Here is a 27,109-nt window from a genome sequence, read left to right on the forward strand (position 1 = left end):
ACAGGAAGGCAAGATCTGTCATTTTCAACCTACTCCACTACTGCCCAGGGAGACAAGGCTGATATCTTTGATCTGCTTCGCTGTCAGTAAAGGAAGGTAAGATCTGCTATTTTCAACCTGCTCCGCTACTGCCCAGGGAGACAAGGCTAGTATCTTCGATCTACTTCTCTGTCGGTACAGGAAGGCAAGATCTGTCATTTTCAACCTACTCCACTACTGCCCAAGGAGACAAGGCTGGTATCTTCGATCTGCTTTGCTGTCAGTACAGGAAGGCAAGATCTGCTATCTTCAGTCTGCTCCGCTGCAAACTCAGGAAGGCAAGGCTGAAGTTTCACCGGTTTGTCCTCTGAGGAACATGACCTGTATAATTCAACTTATGAACCTAATTATGCCTAGTGATTAGGATATCATGATCAGAATGAATTAAATGCTCCTAACTAGACATGTATGAATGACATTTGAATGAATTCAGAATGTCATTTTTTTCAAGAATGATCCCGCTTAGGCAGTCATTACTCAAAGTTTATTAAAGCTGTATCACCGACGCACCACAATGTCCTCTTGCTCGGCTAGCATCTCCAAAAAACACTCAATCAAATCACCCCCACTGTGAACTTCAAAGTTTAACCTACTGGGATGTAACATTGGTACCATCTTTCTCCCACTGTATCCCAAGGGTATAAAAAAATCTGGCCTCTCAATCTTCTCTTATCGCAAGGTGAAGCACTTTGGTCCTTTATACTGTTTTCAAGGCGTCATACCAAATGCCTATGCACAAATGAAGAATTTCTTTCTGCAAGGAAACCTTTTCTTATTGCAATGTAATCATTGCTTGCTTGTTCATTGACGCTTTGTCACCAACACGACATCTTGTCATTTTGTTCAATCAATGTTTTGACAACAAAATCTGAAGGGATAATCTCAATTTAGACCTTTCCTTCCCAGATATTTCAACCTTTAAACTTGGCGCATTCTAAACAATAGTCCTGTTTCAGGTTACTGTATTATTTAGAAACTTCTAGAGTAATATGCAAAATTTCCCTTGTGAAAGTTTTATTAGTCCATTAATCATTATTCTAATGCAACACGCTTGCAAAAAAGAACAAAACTATGAATAAAATGGAATTAATTTGAAAGCATAACCTGCAATGAATAAATTATCAAGAACATTGAGAATAAAAGAGGAGTTGACTTGTATCTTGAAAAAGAATGAAGTATTCCAAGAACAAGCAATTCAATATGAATAGTATGAAAACTAGATGTCCCAGATATCGCAGCTTGAACTTCTCTGTTCAAACTTCCTGAAGACCATCATGAGTTTGACACGTGCTTAGGAGATCTACAATACTCTGTCGATGCTCCAAAATGTCACGTACCCTTTCCTGCTGATTCAAGCATAGCAAGATCGCCACATGCCCCAATCTGATCAGAATTTGAGCTACTCTTATTACCTCATGCCCCATTTTGATCAATATTTGAGTAGCCCTTTTCGAGTTTTCAACTCAAATCCTCTTTGGTCTAAGGCGCCCTTTGCGGGTTTTCACCTTAGCCTCTCCATTTTATTTTTTCCATTTTTCATTTTTTTTTATTTTTATTTTTTCACATCTTTTTCACATCATCATTTTTTTTGCGACTCAAAGTGTCGTTTGCGGGTTTTTACCTAGGCCCTCTCCATCTTTAAGCGAAGTATTTCTTGACTAAATCTGAGTTTACAGGATTTAGACAAGTTTTTTACTATCCATCTCACTTAAGATCAGTGCTCCTCTGGAAAAGGTCTTCTTTACAACATAAGGACATTCCCAATTTGACACTCATTTTTCTCTAAAATCCTGTTGTAGAGGAAGGATCTTTTCAATACCAGGTCTCCCTCGTGGAATTCTCTGGAACGAACCTTTTTGTTGTAAGCTTGCATCATCCGCTTTTGGTACATCTGACCGTGACGAATAGCTTTTAGCCTTTTTCCTTCAATTAAGTTCAATTGATCGAATCGAGATTGGATCTTTATCCTACTTCAGATCAGCCAATACCCGAAGAGAAAGAATTTTAACTTCAATGGAAAAAACCGTGATAAGCTAAAGAGAAAGACATTGCCCCGGTAGAGGTTTTTTTGTTTCTTTTTGTTTTTGTTTTTTATTCTTTTTCTTCTTCTTCTTTTTTTTTGCATTGAATCTGCACTCATAGTATTAAGCAAGTCCTGGTCATCCCTTTCGATCAGAATCAATATTATTCTAGATAAGGTCTTCCCCATAAGATCTTCCACTTTCATTTTGTATACAAAAGATCTTCTTTGGCATCAGGTTTCTCTCATAGAGCCTTTTGGGGCGAAAATTAACTATGACAAGAAGATTTTAGATCTTCCTCTTCAATTAGGATGAAATCCAACAAAAATATGGAAAAATGGCAACTTGATTTCAACGGACAAAACTATGATGAACCAAAGAAGAAGGCATTGCCCCGGCAAAGAATTCTAATTGCATCGTTCATGATGTTAATTTTGAACATAGTGCAAATTTTTGACGTCGTGTTGTTGCTCAGATTACAATATCAGTGCTTAACCCGGGCGTGTCCTGATGTGATCATGCGAAGACATCTTTGAACCTTAAGGTAACTCAACAAGGTCTTGCTTTGTTTCTCCGGTTATGCACGTTCTTTTGAAATCCCAATCTCCATTGTCTCTTCAGGAGGTAAAATTTGTTCTCTTCTTGCTCTACCATTCTCAACAAGTCTGGAGATAGGCTACGATCTATGTCATCTTCAAAGTCATGAGATCCTTCTAAACACATGTCTTGCTCAAAAAGAGATTCTAAATCTGTAGTAGTGTCATTCATGACATTGATATCTGGGGGCCCATAATAAATACCAAAGAATATACAAAAGAATGTATAAATTTATGAAGAATTATCTGTACAATATGATTATAAATGAATGAATGATGTGGAAGAAAATCCAAAAGAATGAAAGAATAACTATTCAGACAGACTGAAAGAATATTGGTTCAAAAATGATCTCAAGGATGCATTTCATTAAAATAACGATATTCAGACATGAGCCTATTTCACAAAGGAATTCTTATTGCCTCTAAGCTAAAAGCAACAAGTGTGTTTTGAACATTGCTCTATATAAGCCCTAAATGCTACAAATATTTCTTCTGCAGTTCGATTGCTTAAAACACTCTCAGGTTTACAAAGGTGGATACCTAACAAGGTCCCTTTTCGATTGTGTCTTCATCTATGGCATTGATGTGAATGTTTTCCTACACTTTTTCATGCATCACATTCACCCCATTATCAAATGTGATTAGGTAGCGGATTTTTTGCACTGAATGAATCGTCAAATTTGACAACACCCATACTGATAAGCCTTTCAACCACTTTTTTAAAGGCAATGCAATTTTCTATAGAATGTCCCATAATTACTGCATGATAATCGCGCTGTGCACTTGCGTCGTACCATTTGGGGTACGGAGGCTGTGGAGGTTTTGAGTAGAAAGGGGAAACAACGTGCGCATCGAACAAGCTTTGATATAGCTCCTTATACGACATTGGAATTGGCATGAACTGGAGTTTCTCAGTACCTTGCTTCACTCTTGATTCTTGTCTTGATGAACCCTGCTGATTAGCAACCACCTTTCTTGGCTAATTCACCATAATCGATTTACTGTACGTATTCACGCTGTTCACCTCATTTTCTTTTTCTTTTGGGGCTTGCCTTCTGTTATTTCCTCCAGTATCAATCTTTCTGCTCCTAATAGCACTCTCAATCAACTCACCACTCATAACTATATCAGAAAAGCTTTTTGTGGCACTTCCCAACATATGTGTGATAAATGGGGCCTTCAACGTATTTATAAAGAGCATCACCATTTCTCTTTCAATGAGCGGTGGTTGGACTTGAACTGCAACCTCCTTCCATCTCTGTGCATACTGCCTAAAGCTTTCATTCGACTTTTTCTCCATGTTCTGCAATGTAATCTTATCAAGAACCATTTCCGCTACATGACTGTACTGTTTCATAAAAGCCTGTGCTAAATCCCTCCAAGAGCTAATCCTCACACGACTTAATTGATTATACCATTTAGAGGTTGCCCTCGTGAGGCTATCCTGAAAACAGTGTATCAATAACTGGTCATTATTGACATACCCAGTCATTCGTCTACAAAACATGGTATGATTGTTCTCAGGACTAGAGCCTGATTCGACCTGGAAATTCATTGACCTCGAAGTATCGGCCTGAAATTGTTGGGGCCTAATCGTAACAGAAGATTTATGGGGGTACACTTCCGCTTAGTGCTGCACATGTAGAGGAGTGAAGCCTAGAGGATATTGGAGTCCATCCTCACCTTCCTCTTCAATATTTGTTACAGAGCTCTTTCCCTTATCTATTCTTTTAGTCAACAATCACGTTAACTTTGTCATCATGCTTCCTTGTGATTCCTCCATTTTATCCATCAAACTTTGTTTAATCTTCCCGAGTTATTCCATCAAACTGCTCGAGCTTTTCCAACCTTTGGTCCATATTTTTTAATTTCACTCTTGTACCGTAACGGTGCTAGGTTGGCTGGTTGGTTTCCAAGTTAACTGAGGCATGATTTTAATCAATTAGACTCTTTTAATGGATTTTAATGCATACGATGCCATGTAATGTGAATGCATGAAATGAATTCATAAAGAGACGTTGATTCTGATTCAATTCTATTTAGAAAACTTCACTAGAAGACAAACTTCTTTACATAAAACAGATGCGTGTACGGCCTCGCCCTCATACTCCAAGAAACATCGACCTCTTTCTTCATCCGGATGTTTAAGATAAACCTTGCGAACTTCTAAAGGATGTCACTGCTAGCTCCTTCTGCTTGATTCTGGTCGCAATCTGTTGTCTGCCTATCCTCGCAATGCTAATTAGCTTTTTTAAGAAAGTTGGAATGTTGAAAGCTCTTAGACAATCATCTTGAATCCTCGGGCCCCGAAGTAAAGTCACGAATTCTTCCACCGCCCTTCTTGTATTTCTCGGAATATATTCAGGCAGCCGTACTATTTTTCATTTTATCAAGAAACCCGTTTTCTTATGATAAACTTTCTATCTAGCAATCGAATACAAACCAACGCCTTTTAAAATGAAATGTCATGTGATGCTAATGCCATGCAATCAGAGTAAAACATAAAAAAAAAGTTAGTAACAATTAAATATAATACAACCAAGAAATAACAAAAACTTCTAATTAGGCATCTATTAAGGTTAAGAGTAATTCTACCTAGGGTGAGTTCCTATGGTTCACTATATGTGGTTTGGCTTCTAGGGCAAGGGTACCCGAACCAGCAGATTCCTCGATCCTCACCCATTATAGGCTCATATAGACCGAGTTCGATTCAGGGGAATACATTTCCCTATGACTATGCGGAGATGTAGGTCTCATAGAGGCATAGGTATGGATGTATCCCGAAAGTGATCCATTATCCTATATAGAGGTGAAAACCTCACGAAGGACTAGCTTTTCACTCCCACCTAAAATGGGTAAAAATGACTGACGTTATGAGATGCAAAAGTGCAAATAAGCTAATAGACTTAAACCAATCAAGCAAACAATGAAAATCAATGAATGCAAAGGGAAATTATGATATAAAAAAAATTTTGACAAAAAGACACCAAATAATCAATTTATGGCTCGACTCTCTAATGTCCCCAGTGGAGTCGCCAAGCTGTCGAAACCATTTTTTTGAAAACAAAAATAAGTTGTCGACTTTTAAAAAAAACAAAAAATTGGAGTCGCCACCGATCCTTGATTGAGGTGTGATCGGCTCACTTTAAAAACAATTTTGGCCTGCGAAATTTGAGAGAACAGGTTCGGGAGTCCATTACGCATGAGGAAGGGTTAGCACCCTCGTAACGCCCAAAAATCGGTACCAAATTGATTATTTAATGTCTTGGTGTCGAAAATTAAAAAGATTTTGTTAAACTCAAATTTTGAAATCTGAAAAGGATAATCAATTATTCAAGTCATGCGAAGAAATTGAGATCCAATACGTTAGGGTACAATTTCTCAAAATCCCCGAATTTTGAATATCGCTTTTCCATTAAATTTTTTTAAAGAAAATCTTCATTTCGAGAAAGCAATATGTCATGCCCAATGCGTTAGGACATAACATATTGAAATCCCGAAAATGATTTTTGTTTATATATTTTAAATAACGAATATTCTCGGTTATTTGGAATTAACAAAGAAAATCGGAACCCAATACGTTAGGGCCCAATTTTCCTCAAAAATCCCTAACTTTGAATATTGTTTTTATTTTAAAAATCTTTGAATCATAAAAAATGATTTTAATGTTTTGACAAAATCAAAATGTATTTTAAAATATGTTAAAAATGTTAATGCAATATGAAACAAATATTTTATTTAAATTATGTGTATACATAAGTATGATATATAAACAATTTTAGCAAATATGTATATGGATATGAGAGAAAAGACGTAAGTCATAAAAAAACAATGATAAAATACATATAAAATATATTAATGCATTTAAAAAAATGTATAAGTATAATGTATTAGTAAATATAAAAACATGGAAAATATTTATAATAGCCTTGAAAGGAATGCAAAAATATAAGTACACGTTATAAAAATGTATAAACATATGAATTATAAAACATGAAAATGTAAATATCATAAATAAATATGAATGTATATAAAAAATATATAAACTATAAAAATAAAATGATATGATAATAAAATATATACGTACTACATATAGGTATTTAAAACATTTAGAATATACATATATATATTAACATATATATATGCGCACATATATACGTACAATAATAATATAGTAATAATTATACTAATAAACAATATAAACAATATAATAAAAATAACTAAAAATAACAAATTAAGGATTAAGTTCAGAAAACAAACAGAATTTGAGATTTGAATTTGAAAATCAAAACAAGAAAGGGAGTAATTTGAAACACGCGTAACAGGGGAAGGGCCGAAGGAGAAAATTACCCAAATATACTGCACAGCACTGGGATAAAATAAAACATTCGATATTTCATGGAAATTTTTGAAAACAAAAAAAAAATGGTTTTGAAATGATAAGATAAAATGGAAGGATTAAAAACGTAAATAACCCATAAATAGAATCTCATTTCATTTGCAGCCAATAAAACCCATTTCAAACCCCTAAAAGAGAACTCCTCTGCCATTCAAAATCGCGCCGCAGCAGTTCTCCTCCGCCGTTCCAGTCCCCTCCCATGTCCGACCAGATGACGACGAAACGAGGACGCTCTCTGAAGACTCTCGCAACGGCAAGCCCTCCTTTTCCTTTCCCTTTTGTTTTTGTTTTATAACAGAAAATAAAAAAAGAAAAAGAACAACAATCCCACAGATTCTAAAAAAAAACAAAACGAGATACCTTCAAAAATATTTTTTTGTTTCTTTCTCTTTTGTATTTTCTTTGATATTTTTCAATACAGAATTTTTCTAACAAAATTTGCTAACGCCAATTACAGATTCGATTTGACTTTAAATAGCCAAAATCATGAAAAGAAAAAAAAACCCCCCAAAAACCTCTTTTCCACCCCTTACTGTTCGTGGTTGTTGCAGGTGCGAGCGTGTGGCGTGCGCGGAGTGCTGAACGTGGGACGGTGTGGAGGCTACTGAACGTGGGGAATGTGGTGCTGTTAATTGCTGCTAGGATTTCTGCTGTTTTAGGCCAATTGGGCCCTTTAATTGGGTTTAGCTTGGCCCAAGTTTTATTGGGTTCAATTGTATTTAATTTTAGTATTTGATTTGGGCTGTGTAAATAGTTTTGGGCTTTAGGCTTAGTTGGGCCCGGGTCAAAAATTGGGTATTACAATGATCATGCAAAGGGGACTAAAGGCAGTAACAAAAACTGTAGCTTAATAATTGAGTATTATTATAAATAAATTATTGCAATATATGTAAAAATAATTTAAAATATAAAAATTTATTAATATATATTAATATATGTAAAAATAACTTTTCTGGAAAATATTTTCAAGAAATCTGTCAAACAGCAAAAAATGTTTTACACAGATTCAATCAAACACCAGAAAGTATTTTCGAGTAAATCATTTTACAAAAAAGTAAAACATTTTCCAGAAATTATTTTACGGAAAACATTTTATTGCCAATCAAACAGACCATTAGTATTCATATTTAACCCACACATTAACTTAGACTAATATGTACTCAATATCTTAATAATTATCATAATTTAATTCCATAATCAATAAAATAAAATATGTTAATATTACTACTTAAAAAATTGAATAGATAATTATCATTTAATGAATTTAATTTAAAACTTATAAATTAACATTTTATTAAAAAGGGATAATATTAAATTTGATACCTATACTATTATAAATGTTTAATGCGGTACTTGTACTATGAAAATGTTTAATGTGGTACTTGAATTATTAATTTGTGTATTATTTGGTACCTGTATTTTCATAAATATCCAATATGGTATTTGTACTTTGAAAATGTCTAATGTGATACTTGAAGTATCAATTTCTATATTATTATAATACCTGGAGTTAATGCCATTTGTGAATGTTAAATCAATCAATTAAAAATTCCACACGTGGAAATTTTCTTTTTCCAAACCATCAATTTTACATGGATAACATTACATGAAAGCTAAATAAAAAAATTGAAAAACAAATAACTAAACTTAAAGAGCATAAATTTAACATTAAAAAAAAAGCACAAAATTCATTTATTTAGTTTTTTTTTTGTTTTATTTAGCTTTCACATAACGTTACATTATTCATGTAGAATTTGATAATTTGGAAAACAAATTCACATGCCAAATTTTCATTGGTTGGTTTACCATTTGCTAAAGGTGTTAACTTCAAGTATTATAATTATACACAAATTGATAGTTCATTTATCACATTGAACATTTTTAAAGTATAAATAACACATTAAGCATTTTATAAAAGTGGAGGTACCAAATAATAATAAATTGATAGTTTAAGTACCATATTAAAATTTTAAAAGTACTTATATCATATTGAACATTTTATAAAAATATAGATACCAAATATGAAAATATACTTAAAAAAAATTAGAAACCCAGGCGTACGCAGGGATTTGTTTTCATAATTTGGGATTTTATTTTTGCCCTCATGGCCTAGGTTGATTGAGCCCTATTATGACACAATTCGGCTAATATGAGAACACCCAAGTACTTCAAGCCCATACTTCCACAAGTTCAAACAGTAAATTTTTCTATTCCAGGTTTATTTTATTGTTTATATTCGAGATTTGTAATTACTCTATTTGATAATATTATTTTTAAGGTTCGGAATTATGTTTTTTTAAAAATGTAGTGTACACTAAATAGTATATTTTTAATTAAAATTTACTATATCAAATACAAATTTATTTAAAATTGAAAGTTTATTTATTAATCAACTTTTTTATAACAATGCTAAAAATTTGTCTGCCTATAATGGCACATTTCTCTGTTTCTTTGGTATGCCTATAGTGGCACGATTTGTGACGTTTCTTTGTTGATTTCTATATCTCGCTCCTAATCCACATTTTTATCACAATTTTTCTATTGAATCTCTGCTTCGTTTTGCTTTATTGTCGGATTGGTGGAAAAGGAGTTAGCGATGTTGAGTATTGAAGATGTGGAGGAGGAAGCTTGATAATTAGTGGACCTGAATCTCAGCCATCGATTTATGAGTTCTGCTTGGTTAGGTGTTTTCTTACGGAGAGTGTAGCTCATTTTCCAGCCATGCAAAATACGATGGCCAACCTCTACCATCCTCTTGGAGGGGTTCTAATCTCGGATTTGGGGGGGGAAGCATTTTTTTGTTTAAATTCTATCATGAAGTCGATATTGATTGAGTTATTAAGGGGCCCTGTGGACTTTTAATAATCACCTTTTGGTCCTTCATCGGATACAGGGACATGACGATCTGGTGCAAGTTCCATTGGTTATGACACCTTTTTAGGTCCAAGTACATGATCTCCCTCCAAGCTTTTTCTCAAACAGTGTAGCAAAGCAATTTGGTGACTTCATAGGTATGTTTTTGAAGTATGACGCAAAGCAATTAAATCGAGGCTTTAAGAATTTTCTTCAGATGTGGTTTCAATTGGATGTCAGAATATCGTTGAAAAGAAGAAAGAAGATTCTAACCTCTTACTTGAATTTTATCTATACTAAGTTTCGATATGAGAGGTTGACACTGTTCTGTTTTTTGTATGGATGCTTGGGCTATGGACATAACTTTTTCCCTATTCGGTTTACTTAAAATGGGCAGGAGTTGGAGTTGCGGTGGGATTTATCATTAAGAGCATTGTTGAGAAGAGCCGCTACCATAATGAGTGTTTGGCTCCAGGAGGAAACTAATGTAGATTTCATGGGTGTCAATTCAGGAAGCACAAAAATAATGAGAAATAGGTGAGGGATTTAAGGCAAGAATCACGAAAATAGATCAACCTTATTTTGGGGTTTAATCTGGAAGGGAATCTATATGATCTGGGAAAAAAAGATGATAGAATTGTTTAGTGGAATTGGGAAATATGATATGGAGCATGGTTTGAAAGAGAGTCATTTGAAAAACTATGAAAGGAAAAAACGACAAAGATCTAAAATACTCATTTTTTATTCTTCTGAATTCACGGACGGACTGGAGAGTTTAGATGAGTGCGATCAAACTCGTATTTGAAGGATATCGACGACTTTTAACAGGCAAGCCGACCAGCCACAATGAAAATATTATATTGGAATGTCCGTGGATTGTGAAATCCACGGGTTGTGCAAAAGCTTCAGCACATTCTAAAGTGTTATAATCCCTAAATTGTCTTCTTCATGGAGACAAAATGGAATGCAATTCGAAGGGAGAAAGTAAGAAAACAACATGGTTCCAAAACGACATAGATATTCTAATAGATGGTACTAAGGGGGTCTTAACCTTGGATGGAATGGGAAAAGTTGTGTCATATTGAGAAGTTTTTCTATCAACCATATTAATGTTGAGATCCAAGAGGAGGTAGATAGTCCGAGGTGAAGGATGACGGGGTTTTATGGGGCTTCAGATGCTCGAAATAGAACAGAGACCTCGAATTTATTACGAATGCTAGGGAGCAACCAAAGTTTATCATTGATGGTGTGTGGCGACTTCAATGAAATTTTATATGCTTGTGAGAACAAAGGAGGTTTGCCGAAGGATGAAAGACGAATAAAAGAGTTTTAGATAATATTAGCGAAATGTCAATTAGAAGATATGGGCTATTTAGGAATATGGTTCACATAGGAAAGAGGTAATAGGCTGGAAACAAATATTAGAGAAAGGCTAGATCAAGTAGCGAATGGTGTATGGTGTAATATTTTCCCAAGGTATTGAGTCACCTACCTCACTCTTTTTTTGATTATTGCTCCCTACTTATCAACACGACTCAAGACAACCAAAAAAGGGAGATGAGTCAATTTTGGTTTGAAGCTTGGTAGACAATGGAGGAGTCATGTGAACCAGAAGTTAAGCGGCTTTGGGAAATAACTTCGGGGAATATACCCACTAGACTTGTAGAGTTATGTGTGGGGTTACTAATTTGGGTGAAGCAATTGAAGAAACAAAAAATGGGATTATCAAGGAATCTTTTATAATGCCTGGATTCCTTGGATAAGATGGACCATAATGAGGAGACCATTGCGGAAATATTGGATGTTAAATTGCACCTTAGCATGGAAATTGAAAAAGAGGAACTATATTGGGAGTAGCGGGCAAGAATGAATTGGCTAAAATTAAGAGATCGAAATATGTTAGTCATATAGTTTAATTTAATTTTTAGTTAGTTAGTTAGCAGTTATGTTTCTGTTATTTCATTTCTTACTTGTATATAACAGCACCTTTTACATCAAATATACTTGAGCAGTTTTCTTTTACTCTTATTCTACATGGTATCAGATGTAAAATTTTTTTTCTATTCTCCTGCATTTTCTTGCTGTTATAATTTTCCTGGACTTTCTTGCTTCCCAAACACTCTGTCTCTTTGATTTTTTTTCCCTACTATGGCACTCCAAGATCCTACACTACCTTCTAGTCCGTATTATCTTCATCCAAATGAAAATCCAGCCTTAGTTCTTGTTTCTCCCGTCTTATCTAGCTCGAATTATCATTCTTGGTCTCAAGCAATGACAATGGCGCTTTTATCCAAGAATAAGCTTCAGTTTGTTGATAGCACCATCACAGTTCTGCTCCGAACAAATCCTCTTTATTTAGCCTGGGAACGGTGTAATACTATGGTGCTTTCTTGGTTGCATCACTCCATATCGCCTTCGATCATGAACAGTATTCTTTGGCTCGATTTTGCTTATGCTGTTTGGTGCGATCTCCGTGAAGGTTTTTCTCAGAGAGATGTTTTCTTCATTTCTGATCTACAAGAAGAGATCAATGTTTTCAAGCAAGATGATCGCTCGGTCATTGATTATTTTACTGAGTTGATGAATTTTCGACCGATTCCCGTATGTTCTTGTCCAATATCTTATTCTTGTGGTGTTTTTGCTACTCTTCAGAAATATCATGATAATGATTATGTTATTCGTTTTCTTAAAGGCCTTAATGATCGTTTTGCTACTGTTCGTTCTCAAATCATTCTCATTAATCGTTGCCTACGATCAATAAAGCTTTTTCCTTAGTCATTCAACAGGAATGTCACCTCACTGCTGGATCTTCTCAAATGTTTGTTAGTAGCACATTGCGTCAACCCTTATTCCAAGAAATCTCAGGCAAAATCGTTTCCTGACTCGCGGCAGTGCACCTTTTGTGGTAAATCCAGACATACTGTTGATACTTGCTATGAGAAGCATGGTTATCCACCTGGTTATAAGTCTCGTGGTCGGGCTTCTCGTGCACACACAGTGCTTAATGATGGTGCTGCATAACCCTTGGACTCTTCACAGTCTGTTGCTATTTTGCCATCTGATTCTTCTATTACTTTGACACAAGACCAGCTCAAACCCTCTCCATTCCTGTTCCCACTACCTTGTCAGCTACCACCACTTCATGTTCCCTTTAGCATCATCATCTCGATCACTTTTCCGATTCTAGATTGAAGCTACTTTCCCCTTACATTCCTTCTTTGTCCATGACAAATAATGCAAATTGTAAAGCATGTCATTTGGAAAAACAAAAGAAAATACCTTTTTCTGTAAGCACTTTTGTTTCCAATAAAATTTTTGAACTTGTTCATATTGATATTTGGGGCCCGATTGATGTTGTTTCTATCACTAGTCATCGTTATTTTCTAACCATTGTTGATGATTTCAGTCGTTTCACTTGGATCATTCTATTGAAAGCCAAATCTGAAGTTCGAACTCATATTCAAAATTTTTTCACACTTATTGAAACTCAATTTTCCTCCAAAATTAAAGTCATTCGAACCGATAATGGCTGTGAGTTTGCTATTCCAGCTTTTTATGCTTCCAAAGGCATTATTCATCAAATCTCATGTGTTGAAACTCCACAACAAAACGATCTTGTTGAACGTAAGCACCAATACATTCTTAATGTTTCACGGGCTGTAACACCCCTTACCCGCATTCCTGATCGGAACAGAGTATGAAGTATTACTAAATTTTTAAAAAATTTCGACAACATTTCTGCTTATTTTTGTTTAAACCTCCTGCAAGTTTTCAAACACAATTCAATATTCCAACCAAGTTCAGTTGTATAAACATACACAATTTAACCATTAATAAACACTACATTTTAAATCGAACCATAACATATATTTACATGGTGACGCCCCATTACATAAGTCGTCTATACATGCCATAATTTCCGGAATACTAGTAGCAAAATACCCAAACGTGGATGATAGTGTAGATGATTGTCTGACTCCGTCCCAATTCCGAGTTGATGGAAATCACTATAATCCAGGGAAAAATAAAAACGAGTAAGCATATAGCTTAGTAAGTAAACATATAACAAATAAATAAATTTCTCACATGACTACACCATAGTATAAATTTATTCACAAATAAATTTCTTTGTTTGTGTAATTTCCAGCAAGCTGGTTTTCTGCGTCATGACCACTAATTTATTTTTATCCAGAGCTACAGGGCTCCAAATTGAATTCCGTGAATTTTCCCTGAAACTAAACCTATATATCTTTCTATCATAAAATTTTAAGAATTTTTTGTCAAGCAAATTAGTACAGTTTATTCTTTAAATCTTCCCCTGTTTTACTGCCTGACAGTCCTGACCTCCCCTTACAAAAATTCACATAACTCTCTGTAAACGTTTCAAAAAATGTTCTCGTTTGTTTATATTAAAAATAGAATCAAAAAGTAATCCAGGAATATAGATTTAAAGCCATAATTATTTTTTTTATAATTTTTGGTGATTTTCCATAGTTGGAACAGGGGATTTCGAAATCAATCCAGCCCTGTCTCAGTAAAATTCAAATATCTCCAAAAATACAACTCTTTTGCTTGCTCTATTTCTTTCATATGAAAATAGACTCATTCAGCTTCAATTTAATATATTATTTAACCTCTAATTCATTTTCCACCATTTATGGTTATTTTTCATAGTTGCCCAACTGCTGCCATTCAAAACAGTTTTGCATTCAAATTGTCTCTTTTTGTATTTTTGATTTTCCTCCCATCTTATACATGGGTTGATTAAGTATCAAACCCAATATCCCTCCCATAAACTTGTCCACCACATATATGAATATTCACCTTCCCAATTTACTCATTGAACACTCGGAATGTTAATCGTTATCGGTGGATTCCGCACTTAGCAACCACCAATGAATCAGGGAATCAGCACACAGCAACCCTTGGGGGAATCAGCACTTAGCAACCCCTTCACATTTCAGATGCGGTGGAATCAGCACTTAGCAACCACCAATGAATAGGGGAATCAGCACTTAGCAACCCCTCGGGGGAATCAGCACTTAGCAACCCCTTTTCACATTTAAAATACGGTGGGATCAGCACTTAGCAACCACCAATGGGTAGGGGAATCAGCACTTAGCAACCACCTTTTACATTTAAAATACGGTGGGATCAGCACTTAGCAACCACCATTGAATCGGGGAATCAGCACACAGCAACCCCTTTATATGCAATATGCTCCGGCCTATTCCGAGTGTTCAACCAAAAACCGTGTTTTGCAACCCCTTACCACCTTTCGCAATTTAACATTTTTGGAATCTTGCCAAACATTTATTTTATATTCAAATAAATCTCAACACATATCAAATAATATCAAAATAATACATTAAGTCACATGTTTACTTACCTCGATGCAAAATATCGTAATTTTGCAATTCACTCCACTATCTTTTCTTTTCCTCGTTTGAGATAATCTTCCCGTCTCTCTTGATTATTGAGCTTGGAAGCTTAAAAACCCTAACTATGGCTTCCCCCTTGCTGATTTCGTTCACCATGAAGAAGATGAGCACATTTTGCCATTTTTTCCCTTTTTAATTCTTTTTATTACTAAATGACTAAAATGCCCCCATTTAAAAAAAATCTATTTCACCCATTTCTTATGTCTATTTTGGTCCATCAATTAACTAATGGTCTAATTACCATATAAGGACCCCCAATTTATAATTTCATAACAATTAGACACTTCTAACATGTAGAACTCAACTTTTTCACTTTTTACAATTTAGTCCTTTTGACTATATTGAGTGCCCAAACGTTGAAATTTTCGAACGAAATTTTTACGAAATTTTTCCGTAAAATTGTAGACCATGAAAATATAATAATAATCATATTTTCTCTCGTCGGATTTGTGGTCCCGAAACCACTATTCTGACTAGACCCAGAATCGGGCTGTTGCACGGGCTCTCTTATTTCATTTTGGTCTACCTAAGCATTTTTGGGGACATGTTGTTCTTCATTCTGTTTTTCTTATTAATCGTACCCCAACTCCTATTTTGGCTAACCTTACTCATTTCGACAAACTATACCAAACTAAGCCTAATTTTCAGCATCTACGTGTATTTGGTTGTCTTTGTTTTGCTACCACCCTTACTGCTCATCGTCACAAATTTGATCATCGAGCACGTGAGTGTGTTTTTCTTGGATTTCCACCAAATGTCAAAGGTTATATTCTTTTTGACTTTTCAACTCATGCCATTTTTGTCTCAAGAATGTCCTCTTTCATGAGTCAGTTTTTCCTTTTTCTCATCAACCATCTCCTTCCTCCACCCCACAATTGACCTTTGACCCCTCCATTACTTATGATTTGCCACCTCAACCACAGGTCCCACCTCTTGTTCCCTTACAACCTTCTAAGCCACATCGTATTAGGAAACCACTTTCTTATTTAGACCAATATCACTGTTTTTTAAGCAAGGCTGCTACCAATCATCTTCGATGCTCCACACCCTTTACTCTTGCCATTAATGCTTCTTCTATACCTACAACATTTTTACAAGCTAGTAAAATTTCCCATTGGCAAGAAGCAATGCAAGTTGAAATTTCTGCTCTTGAACAAAATAACACCTGGATCATTATGGACTTACCTCCAGGCAAGACTGCAATCGATTGTAAATGGGTCTATCGAGTGAAATATCAAGCTGATGGTTCTATTGAGCGTTACAAGGCTTGTTTGGTTGCAAAAGGGTTCAAACAAACCGAGGGTGTCAATTATTTTGATATTTTTCCCCTGTAGCCAAGTTTACCACCATTCACTTGTTACTTGCTATTGCTGCTTCTAAAAATTGGTTTTTGCACCAGCTTGATGTTAACAATGCATTTTTACATGGAGATTTGACTGAAGAGGTTTATATGGTTTTACCTTCTGGTTTTGCTTCATCCACTCCTCATAAGGTCTGTAAGTTGCAAAAATCCTTATATGGTCTAAAGCAAGCAAGTCGACAGTGGTTTGCAAGTCATCATTCTCTTTGGTTTGCACAACTGAAAAAGTATTCCGAGGTCTACAAGAAGATAAAAAAATAAGAGTCTGTATCAAGAATTATGTACAAAAAAATATGAGACTATCTTCTGGTGTCGAGGGAATTGCACGTATAGAGATTCAAAAAAGACTGGATCTAATTCAGGTGATAATCTATATGGGATTTCCTAAATTATTAATTGAAGATAAGCCACGAAAGCTCGAAGAACTACAAATGAATGTGCAAAAAGAACTTAATTGTATGAACCGAAAACTCAACATTGCTATTACAAGAATTGGAAAACTTACAACAACTCTTACTTCTCTTGGTTATATTCAATCCAGTTCTGATTTCTCCTTGTTCGTTAAAAAGGATGACATTTCTTTTACTGCATTATTGGTTTATGTTGATGATGTTATTCTGGTTGGTGATCATTTAGATGAAATAACAAGAGTGAAAGCCTTTTTGGATTCTACATTTAACATCAAAGACTTGGGTGATCTAAAGTATTTTCTTAGCCTTGAGGTTGCTCGCAGCTTTGTTGGTATTCATCTTTGCCAACGAAAATATGCTCTAGACCTATTGTCTGACTTTGGTTTCTTAGATTGCAAGCCTGTTAAGACTCCAATGGCCACCAAATTTCCTTGAGATGCCTTTGCAGATTTGCTTCCTGACAACACTATTTTCAGGAAACTTATTGGTCGCCTGTTGTATCTGGTTTCTACTAGACCTGATCTTGCTTTCGCAATTCAATAGTTGAGTCAATTCTTGGACTGACCTACAGTCACTCATCTTCAAACTGCTCATCGTGTTCTTCGCTACCTGAAAGGCTGCCTTGACTTTGGTCTTTTCTTTTCTACTTTTTCCTCACCTATACTGAAGGCTTTTAGTGACTCTGACTGGGCTGGTTGTCATCTCACACGTCGTTCTATGACTGGTTATTGCCTATTTTATGGTGATTCTCTTGTTAGGTGGAAAGCCAAGAAGCAAAACACCGTGTCTCGTTCTTCCTTAGAGGCAGAATATCGTGCCCTTGCCTCTACTGTTTGTGAAATTCAATGGCTTCGATTTCTTTTGTGTGATTTGCATTTGTCTATTTCTGGTCCTACTGCCTTGTTTTGTGACAACAATTTCACTTTTCAAATTACTACAAATCCTACGTTTCATGAACGTACTAAACATATCGAAATCGACTGTCATCTTGTTCGTGAGAAGGTGTTGTCCGGTGTTGTTAAACTGCTTCCTTGTTCTTCCAAAGATCTACTTGTTGATATCTTCACTAAAGCTCTTGTTGCTGTTCCTTTTCAGCTTATTTTGTCCAAGCTGGGATCGTTTCCTATACATTCTCCAGCTTGAGTGGGGCTGTTAGTCATATAGTTTAATTTAATTTTTAGTTAGTTAGTTAGCAATTATGTTTCCGTTATTTTCTTTCTGTTATTTCATTTCTTACTTGTATATAACACACTACACCAAAACATGCATTTAGTGGCACTTTTAGTGGCGTTTGGATAAAAAATGCCGCTAAAAATCGAGCATTAGCGGCGCTTTACATAAAACGCAGCTAAAGATCGAGTATTAGCGGCGCTTTAAGGAAAGCGCTGCTAAAAATGGGCATTAGCGGCGTTTTTTTTTGCAAAAAACCTAAGCCCAACGACATCATTTTCTGACTTTTTGGGGCTTTAGCGGGGTTTTTGACAAAGCGCCGCTAATGCTCAGGGCTTTAGCGGCGTTTGTGAGAAAGCGCCGCTAACGCTCGGGGCTTTAGCGGCGTTTTTGACAAAGCGCCGCTAACGCTTGGGGATTTAGCGACGTTTTTGACAAAGCGACGCTAACGCTCGGGGCTTTAGCGGCATTTTTGACAAAGTGCCGCAAAAATATTTTATTTGTCTATTTACTATTTAATTTGTTTATTTATATTAATTAAAATTCAATTTATTTTTAATGAATATTTGTTAAAAATGGAAAAATTAAAATACTATTATTTAAAATAATTTTAAAATTTTTGGGGTCATGACTGATTGATTTTTAATTTATATATTAAATAATTTCATATATAATTGTAAAATATATGATAGTATTAATTTTAAAATATTTAATTAATTATCATTATAGTTTAGGATTTAATATATATGGTTTAAGGTATATGGTTAATTTAAGATTTAAGGCTGGTTTAGGAGTGACAATTTTAAGGTTTATAGATTATGGAATTAGGGATTATGGATTAGGGATTTTGGTTTAAGGGTTGTGATTTAGGGTTTAAGGGTTAGAGATTAAGAGTTAAGGTTTTAGGGTTTATAGATTTGGTGTCAAGTTAGGGTTTAGGTTTAGATTAATTAGTGTTTTTTAATTTATATTAAATAAGGTTTAGGGGTTAGGTATTCGGGTTAAGGTTTAGTGTTTAGATTAATTAGTTTTTTAATTTATATATTAAATAAGGTTATTTAATTGGTTTAAGGATTTGAGTTAGGGTTTAAAGATTAGGGATTTGGGATTTGGGTTAGGATTTAGAGGTTTAAGGGTTTGAGGGTAGGGATTTAAGGTTCAGGGGTTAAAGGTTAGACGTTATGGGTTAGAGGTTTAAGGGTTAGGGATTTAGGGGTCGGGTTAGGGTTTTTGGTTTAGATTAATTATTTTTTTAATTTATATTTTAAATATGTTCTTATATAATTGTAAAAGAGATAATAATAAATTAAATATATTGAAATTATGAGTATAGTTTAAATTATTTAAGAGATATATAATAGATAAACTTTATATGTATCGAATGGTTAATTTAGGGTTTAAAGTTAAAGTTTACTTGAGATTTGTTAAATGATAAAATTTTATACAATTAATTAATGCTTTTATATTTAAAAAATTTAATCTAAACCATTTGATATATTTAAATATTAGTTTAAATAAAATTAATAAATAAGTTTAAATAAAATATATTTAAATATTAATTTAAATAGAATTAATAAATATATTTAAATAAAATAATTTTTGTTCAAAATAAAAAAAAAACAATAGTGGCGTTTTTACAGAAAAGGCCGCAAAAATTATTTAACTTTAAAAAATGGCACCATTTTACCCCAAAATTTCCCCCCTGAAATCCCTAATTTCCCATGGCCGACAATATTTTCTCAGTTGCCACTTTCCAACAAACACTCTGCACTCCCATGGCTGATGAGACCCCAAAGGCCACTCCACAGCCTCTCACTCCCTTCTCCGCTGTGGTGCCCGCCCCTTTTCTTAGACTTCTCTTCCGCCACCATCTACGGCGTTGCTTTCTTCATCCTCAAATCCCCTCACGTGGGTCAACTTTTTTTTGATACTCGTTCCCATTCCATTCACCAAGCCCTTTCTCCTATTACCCTTTCCCCTCTCCCTTTCTCTTTCCTCTCCACCTGACCCTATCAATGGAACCCTAAGATCCGAGAAGAGATGTTAGACCGGAAAGCTTCACTTAGACGAGCAATAGCAGAAGCATCTCTTTCTGATGGTATCTCATGGGTAAGCTTTGACCAGAAAAAGGCAAAATCAATTAGGGATTCTAGAAAAGTTGCCCTCTACAAGGTAATTTTGCCTCCTACCCTCTTCACTCTTCTCCTTTCCTTTTGTTTATTATTTATTGGTGTTGTTTTTCAACCTCGGGTTCTTTTTTGTTTTACTTCGAATTGATGGCTCTCTTTTTAAGGAGGTATTTATTAGGTATGTCTTCTTTTTGAGATGAGATTAAGTGCTGGCTTTTACTTTAATGTATGTGTATATAGGTATAAAGATGAACCAAGTATTATGAAGTACATAAAGATTGCAGCTACCTTGCCTGATAAAACTGTACGTAAAGATTTCTCATCTTAATTTGATGAGAAATGTTCAAAACCCTATTGTGATTGATCAAAATTATTGCCCTTACAGCGAAAATTGTCCGGGTCAGGTATAACAAAATTACTATTACTACTACTTTCAAATAATTATCTACTATCACTGGATTGTTTTCTTTTTTTGTATTTTGCTTAATTTCTTTACTTTCTTTATTGGTTTTTTTTTTCATTTGATAATTATAGGTTTCAGGAATAAAGATTAAAGATATCAGGTATGAGAATATATAATTAAATATATATTAATTATGCACAAATTGAGTTTAACAGTACGCTTCTTTCCCTACCATACTATTAAAATTATAACATAACCTATCTAGCATGTGATGAATCTAATTGCATTACTCCTCCATGACCTGCTGCAACATTCTTAATTCCTTACATGGCAATCCGGCTGAACGAAGCTGATGCAGATAGCCGTCCTAGCCAGCTTTCTCGTCTAGGCTCTGTAATGACAAATGGTGCAGCCGTAGTGGGATTAATTGGTGGGGTTGTATGTGTGTTTTCTGCAATATGGGCTCTTTATGGTCGAATGGACGGTGAGTTTGTAAACATAACAGACAGTTGGCAGTTCTTGGTAAGTTATTTAGGTTCAGAAAGATTGGCTTATGCCTTCATTTGGGACATATGTTTATACACAGTCTTCCAGCCTTGGTTTATTGGTGAGATCCTACAAAATGTTGAGAAAAGCAAAGTTGGTGTAGTGAGTTATCTTAGATTTATCCCTGTGGTTGGCTTAGTTGCCTATCTTCTCTTTTTAAATCTTGAGGAGGACCAATAGTTTGTCTGCTGCAGTAATTTGTAGCTCTATTTGTTATAAAAAGAACAAACGAAACTGTCCCGGTTTTTGCTTTTGGTGAATTAAACTCAGATGAAGTTCAAAGAGCAGCTGAAGCTTTTGGCATCTATTTCTTGTGCATATTTCTGGAGAAAAATGTAAGTACCGCAATTGCAAAGACTTCTTTTTTTCATTCCTGAATTTTAACTAGCAACCAACCACTGAAGAGTTTACAAATCCAGGCTAGATCAAAATAAATATGGATAGAGTTCACATAATTTCATCGCATTTGCGCATAATGAGACCTAAATCTAGGCAACTCTCCTAAAAACTTCATTGACAGAACGGTTTTTTACCATAATACATTAATAGTCAGGTGAAAATGAGTTGGACCATTTTTATAAAAATGTTTTTATAAAACTGTACGTGATGTTGCATTGAGGTGTTGGTGGATGCAAGTAAGCTCATTACTTCTTTAATGATGCATTTCTTCCATTATTTGTTCTATTTTTATTTTCTTGTATCACGTGATTTACTGTGTATGAAAAATTGGTCCGCAAATTATTAGTTTTGATATACTGGTGTAAATGTTCAATTATTAGTTTTGGCATTGACTGCAGCAAGTGTGACTCAATTGATCTGTTAATGTGCTTTTGTTCTTTTTAATTCTTAGACATCATATTTGTGCATTTAAAATCATCTATGAGAATCTCTTTGTGCATAGAATGTTCTGTCTGTACTGCTCTCTGGGCCCTAAGAGTATTGTCTTAACTATGAGAATCTCTTTTCTTGTTCCTCTACTTTCTTCTCATCATAGTTTCGGCAATAACTTGTATTAATACAAGTAAAGAAGTTAATATAAAATATTAGTCAATTATCTTATTTCAGATTAATACCTTTTAAAACAAGTTCTATCTTTTTAACATAGAAAACTAAATTAATGCTTGATTTTTAGGTTATAATGTATGGATGCATGGGTCTCAGTTATCATTAAAAAATAATAATATTATACATCATCATTATTAAATAAAATAAAATTTATCAATAATTTTATTTAATATAACTAAATATAATTATTACAAATAAATACTAATATTAGAAACTTTAAATTATTGTCTATTGGTTGAGTGTTCACTTTTTTCTTGAGACCAAATCATTATTATACATAAAAAGAAACATCTTAAAATCTCATGTTTATGTTTGGGCAATTATGAAACATTAGATATTAAAGGTACTAAAGCTATAATTTTCCTGCGTCTTTGTACACCAACCATTTGCAAGGCTCATTAGATATTAAAGGTACTAAAGCTATAATTTTCCTTATAATTGTTTCATCTTCACTATATAGTTATTTCTGCAGGAGAATATAATTTCTAGAAACATGCCCTTCAGCTATATTTGATGTTATACTTTTTGTGCAAACATTTTCCCTGATTGTTTTGTAAATAAAATGAAAACTTAAACTCTTCTTTGTTTGTTAGATTTTTTGTGCAGACAAAATTTCCTGGATTATTTGTACAGGAAATGAGAACTTGGACTCTTATTCTTTTCCTGCTTTGGCTTTATGCTCATTTTTCCAGTAGACTTGATGCAAATATGGCCATGAGAATTTAGGCTCTTATTGGTTGTCACTTTTACTCCTTCGTTTCTCTAGTTGATTTTTGCTTCCTAAAAGGTTGCTAAAAAATAAATCTAAAAGAGAGAAGCAAAGTCGTAATTGATTGAGAACATATAAATGACTAGAATACTATAAAATTTCTAGTATGATTGTTCACGACCAGCTTGTTGTGAAAGCATTTGTTTGCTATTTCCCCGTTCATTTTTATTCTATAGTTAAGTTGCTAATTTTATTTTCTTATCTACCTGTGTATCTGAATGATGTTTTATGAATATAGCCATGCTTCCAATAATGTGTTAGATGGGTTGAACATGTTTGATGGAGCTGATGGTTATTACTTCCACACGGAGTCAAGGGGTCACCACTCAGTGTGGGATTCTCGCCTTTTTAATTATGGAAGCTGGGAAGCATGTACTTCTACCTAAACATTTCTTAATGAATAGCTTGTTTAAAGATTTTGGCTTCCTCCCTTCCAGTTGTAAATATTATTTCTTAATTGTTGCTTTAGGTACTGAGGTATCTTCTTTCAAATGCAAGATTGTGGCTGGAGGAGTACAAGTTTGATGGGTACAGATTTGATGCTGTATTATATCTTTGATTTCCTTGATTAAGTAAATGTATTATATCTTTTATTACCAAGATTTACTTGATTAAGAAAATGCATTGTATGTTTTATTACTTTGCATATGTATTATTTATTTTAGTTTTGATTCTAAATTTTTATTTTTACTTAAGAGTTCTAACTTTTGGATTTTAATTGTGTTATTAATTTATTATTTTAAATTCTAAACTTAAATTCATTAATTTTTATATTTAGTTTTAAAGTTAAAATTTTCATAGAAAATTTAATTTAAATAATATTTTTTATTTATCCTTAAAACATAATATAATATTTATCATAGAAATAAATATTATTTAAAAAAATTAAAGATATGTTATTGGCGGCGTTTTTGTGAAAAGTGTCGCTAAAGGTCTTGATCTATAGCGTCGTTTGTGAAAAAAGTGTCACTAAAGGTTTTGAGCTATAGCGACGTTTGTTGGAAAAGCGTCGCTAAAGATCTTGATCTATAGCGGCATTTGTGAGAAAAGCGCCGCTAAAGGTCTTGAGCTATAGCGGCGTTTGTGGAGAAGCGCCGCTAAAAGTCTTGATCTATAGTGGCGTTTGTGGAAAAAGCGTCGCTAAAGGTCGTGGTCTTTAACGGCATTTGTGAAATAAAATGCCACTAAAGTTAGCGACACAATCATTAGCGACATTTTTGGTAGCGTTTTTCAAAGCGCCACAAATACTTTTAGCGACATTAAAAAGCGCCGCTAAAAGCCTGTTTTGGTGTAGTGACAGCACCTTTTACATCAAATATACTTGAGCAATTTTCTTTTACTCTTATTCTACAAAATACGACCTGTTTTCATAGATTTGCGTTTCAAATGAGGTGTACGAACCATATTCAAGAGCTGCAAAATAATGCTGGTAAGGTTATCTCGGATAATCAATAGATGTGATCCATAGTGAGAAATTATTTCAATGATCTCGCTTCAACGCAAAGGTTTAGTGACCCTAATCATATTCTTATGGGAGTTGAGAAATGCATTTCTGAAAGCATGAACCAACAATTAATTGCAGAATATAAAATGGAAGAAATTGGGTCTGCATTGAAGGAAATGGGACCAACTAAAGCTTTGAGGGCTGATGGCCTGCCAGTGATATTCTATAAAAAGTTTTGGCACATTATTAGCCAAGATGTTGGTACGTTTTGCCTTGACATTTTAAATTGAGGTATGTCACTAGAAGCTCTTAATCTAAACCGTATTATTCTCATACCGAAGGTAGCCCGCCCAAACTCTTTGTTAAGTTTTCGACCCATAAGCCTGTGTATGGTGCTATACAAAATTATATCGAAAATGGTGGCTAATCGATTGAAGAAAGTTTTAGACGTATGTATAGTTGAAGCACATAGTGTATTTATACCAGGTCAACTAATTACAAACAATGTCCTATTTGCCTATGAAACCTTGAACACTTTCAAGTATCAAGGACAGGGCAGAAAGGCTTTATAACACTCAAGTTAGATATGAGGAAAGCATATGATAGGGTAGAGTAGCCTTTCTTAAGGGGTATAATGTTGAAACAAGGGTTTGCTACAAAATAGGTAAACTCTATCATGAACTGTACTAACACAGTTTCTTAATTGTGATTAATGAAGAGGCGGGAGAGGTTTTTAAGCCCACCAGAGGTTTAAGGTAGGGTGACCCGTTGAGTCATTATCTATTTTTGTTATATAGTGAAGGTTTGTCTTCGTTGATGAGGCTGGGGAAATATTGAATGGTGTAAAGGTAAGTAGGTGAGGACCCTCGTCAATATCTCATTTGTTATTCATTGATGACTGTATCTTGTTTAGTGAAGTTACAAAAAGAGGGGCGCATACTGTGCAGAACATTCTGGATGAATATGGCAACTGTTCGGGTTAGAGCATTAATTTTTATAAGTTTTGGTTTATTTTAGTACGAATGTTACAATATAAGACAAAATAAATATTACAAATATTTTAAATGTTCGCTCTTCGGATGATCCCGAGAAGTACATTGGGTTGCCAAATATGGTAGGGGAGGAGAAAGAGGTCTTTTCAGTTGCTAAAGGACCGAATTAGGAGTTGAATACAAAATTGGAGTAGTAAACATCTCTCTCTTAAGGGGGTAGAGAAGTATTCATTAAGTCCATCCTACAAGCTATACCAACACATTCAATGTCATGTTTCTTGTTTCCAAACACGTTCTGCATGGAGATGGAACGAATAACCGGTAAGTTTTGGTGGCAAAAAAGTTATGGGATGCGGGATTCATTGGAGTGAATGGTCCCGATTGTGTGCGCTTAAGGAGAAAGGGGTTTGCAAGCTTATCAAAATTCAATGTAGCATTATTGGCAAAATAAGGATGAAGACTTATCAATAATTTGAATTCATTATTAACGCGTACTTTGAAAGTTAAATACTACCCGAATTCAAGTTTTTTAGAATCAAGGTTGGGAACTCACCAGTCCTATACTTGGAAAAGTATTTGGGCTGCTGAGGGTCTATTGAATGAAGGATGGGCTGGAGAGTGGGAACAGGGACCCAAGTTTTAATCAGAGATGTAGCCTGGATACTGCGGTTTGCAAATTTTAGAATTTAGAGTCCTGTTAGTGATGCAAATCTATGATTGGTGGCAGATTTAATAGACCCTAATACAAGTTTATGGAAGAAGGAACTGATTAATTCTACCTTTGATGCTGTTGATGCAGAAAGAATTTTATGCATCCCTCTAGCATGAGATCCACATGATTACGGAATCGTATGGCGAGGGGAAGCCTCAAGAGATTACACTATCCACAGTGGGTACAAGTTGCTGCTACAATAAGTTATAACAGCTATGCTTCAGCACAATCACTCCACTTATATAACATTTTACAAAAATCTATGGCGTCTTAATCTACTAGCAAAAATGAAGATTAGAAGCTGGAAAGCTTTTTATAATTTTATCTCTATTTTTTCTAATTTACAGTACGAAGGGTGATGGGTTCAACTAAGTGCCCAAGATGTGGTGAGGGATCTGAAACTACAAAACATGTCTTTCGGGACTGATTAGCTTCGTAAGGGATATGGCAGTTGCTACACATCTGGCCACAAGATATGTCAGAAACTAATTATAGATAGTGGATGACATACATCTTTACAAACAATTCTCTATTCCAGTGCGGAATAATAAGATGCGTAGTATGGGCAATATGGTTAGCCAAAAGCATATTGGTTCGTGATAAGGAAACATAGAGGGCTGAGGATGTTGTAAGTCGAATATACAGTTACATACAGGAGATGGAGGCACTTACCCAAAACATATTGCCTTGGAGGCTGGAGTTGGAGAGATGGAGGTTGCCGAAGAGCTCTGTAGTGAAGATCAAATTTGATGTCCCCTTT

The 27,109-nt window shown here is 34.6% G+C and overlaps 1 long non-coding RNA gene across 2 annotated transcripts; it reads left to right on the forward strand.

The window, feature by feature from the left end:
- The first annotated feature begins 19,933 nt into the window (after positions 1-19,933).
- LOC107940601 (uncharacterized) lies at positions 19,934-23,840 on the forward strand. Of its 2 annotated transcripts, XR_001695477.2 has the most exons (5): positions 19,934-20,461; positions 20,659-20,822; positions 20,953-21,702; positions 23,440-23,573; positions 23,671-23,840. It is a non-coding gene; the product is annotated as an uncharacterized lncRNA (long non-coding RNA). The 2 variants fall into 2 exon arrangements; XR_001695476.2 differs by having other exon boundaries at positions 20,953-23,573.
- Positions 23,841-27,109: the final 3,269 nt, after the last annotated feature.

Source organism: Gossypium hirsutum, chromosome D04, assembly GCF_007990345.1.
Source record: "Gossypium hirsutum isolate 1008001.06 chromosome D04, Gossypium_hirsutum_v2.1, whole genome shotgun sequence".
NCBI lineage: Eukaryota > Viridiplantae > Streptophyta > Magnoliopsida > Malvales > Malvaceae > Gossypium > Gossypium hirsutum.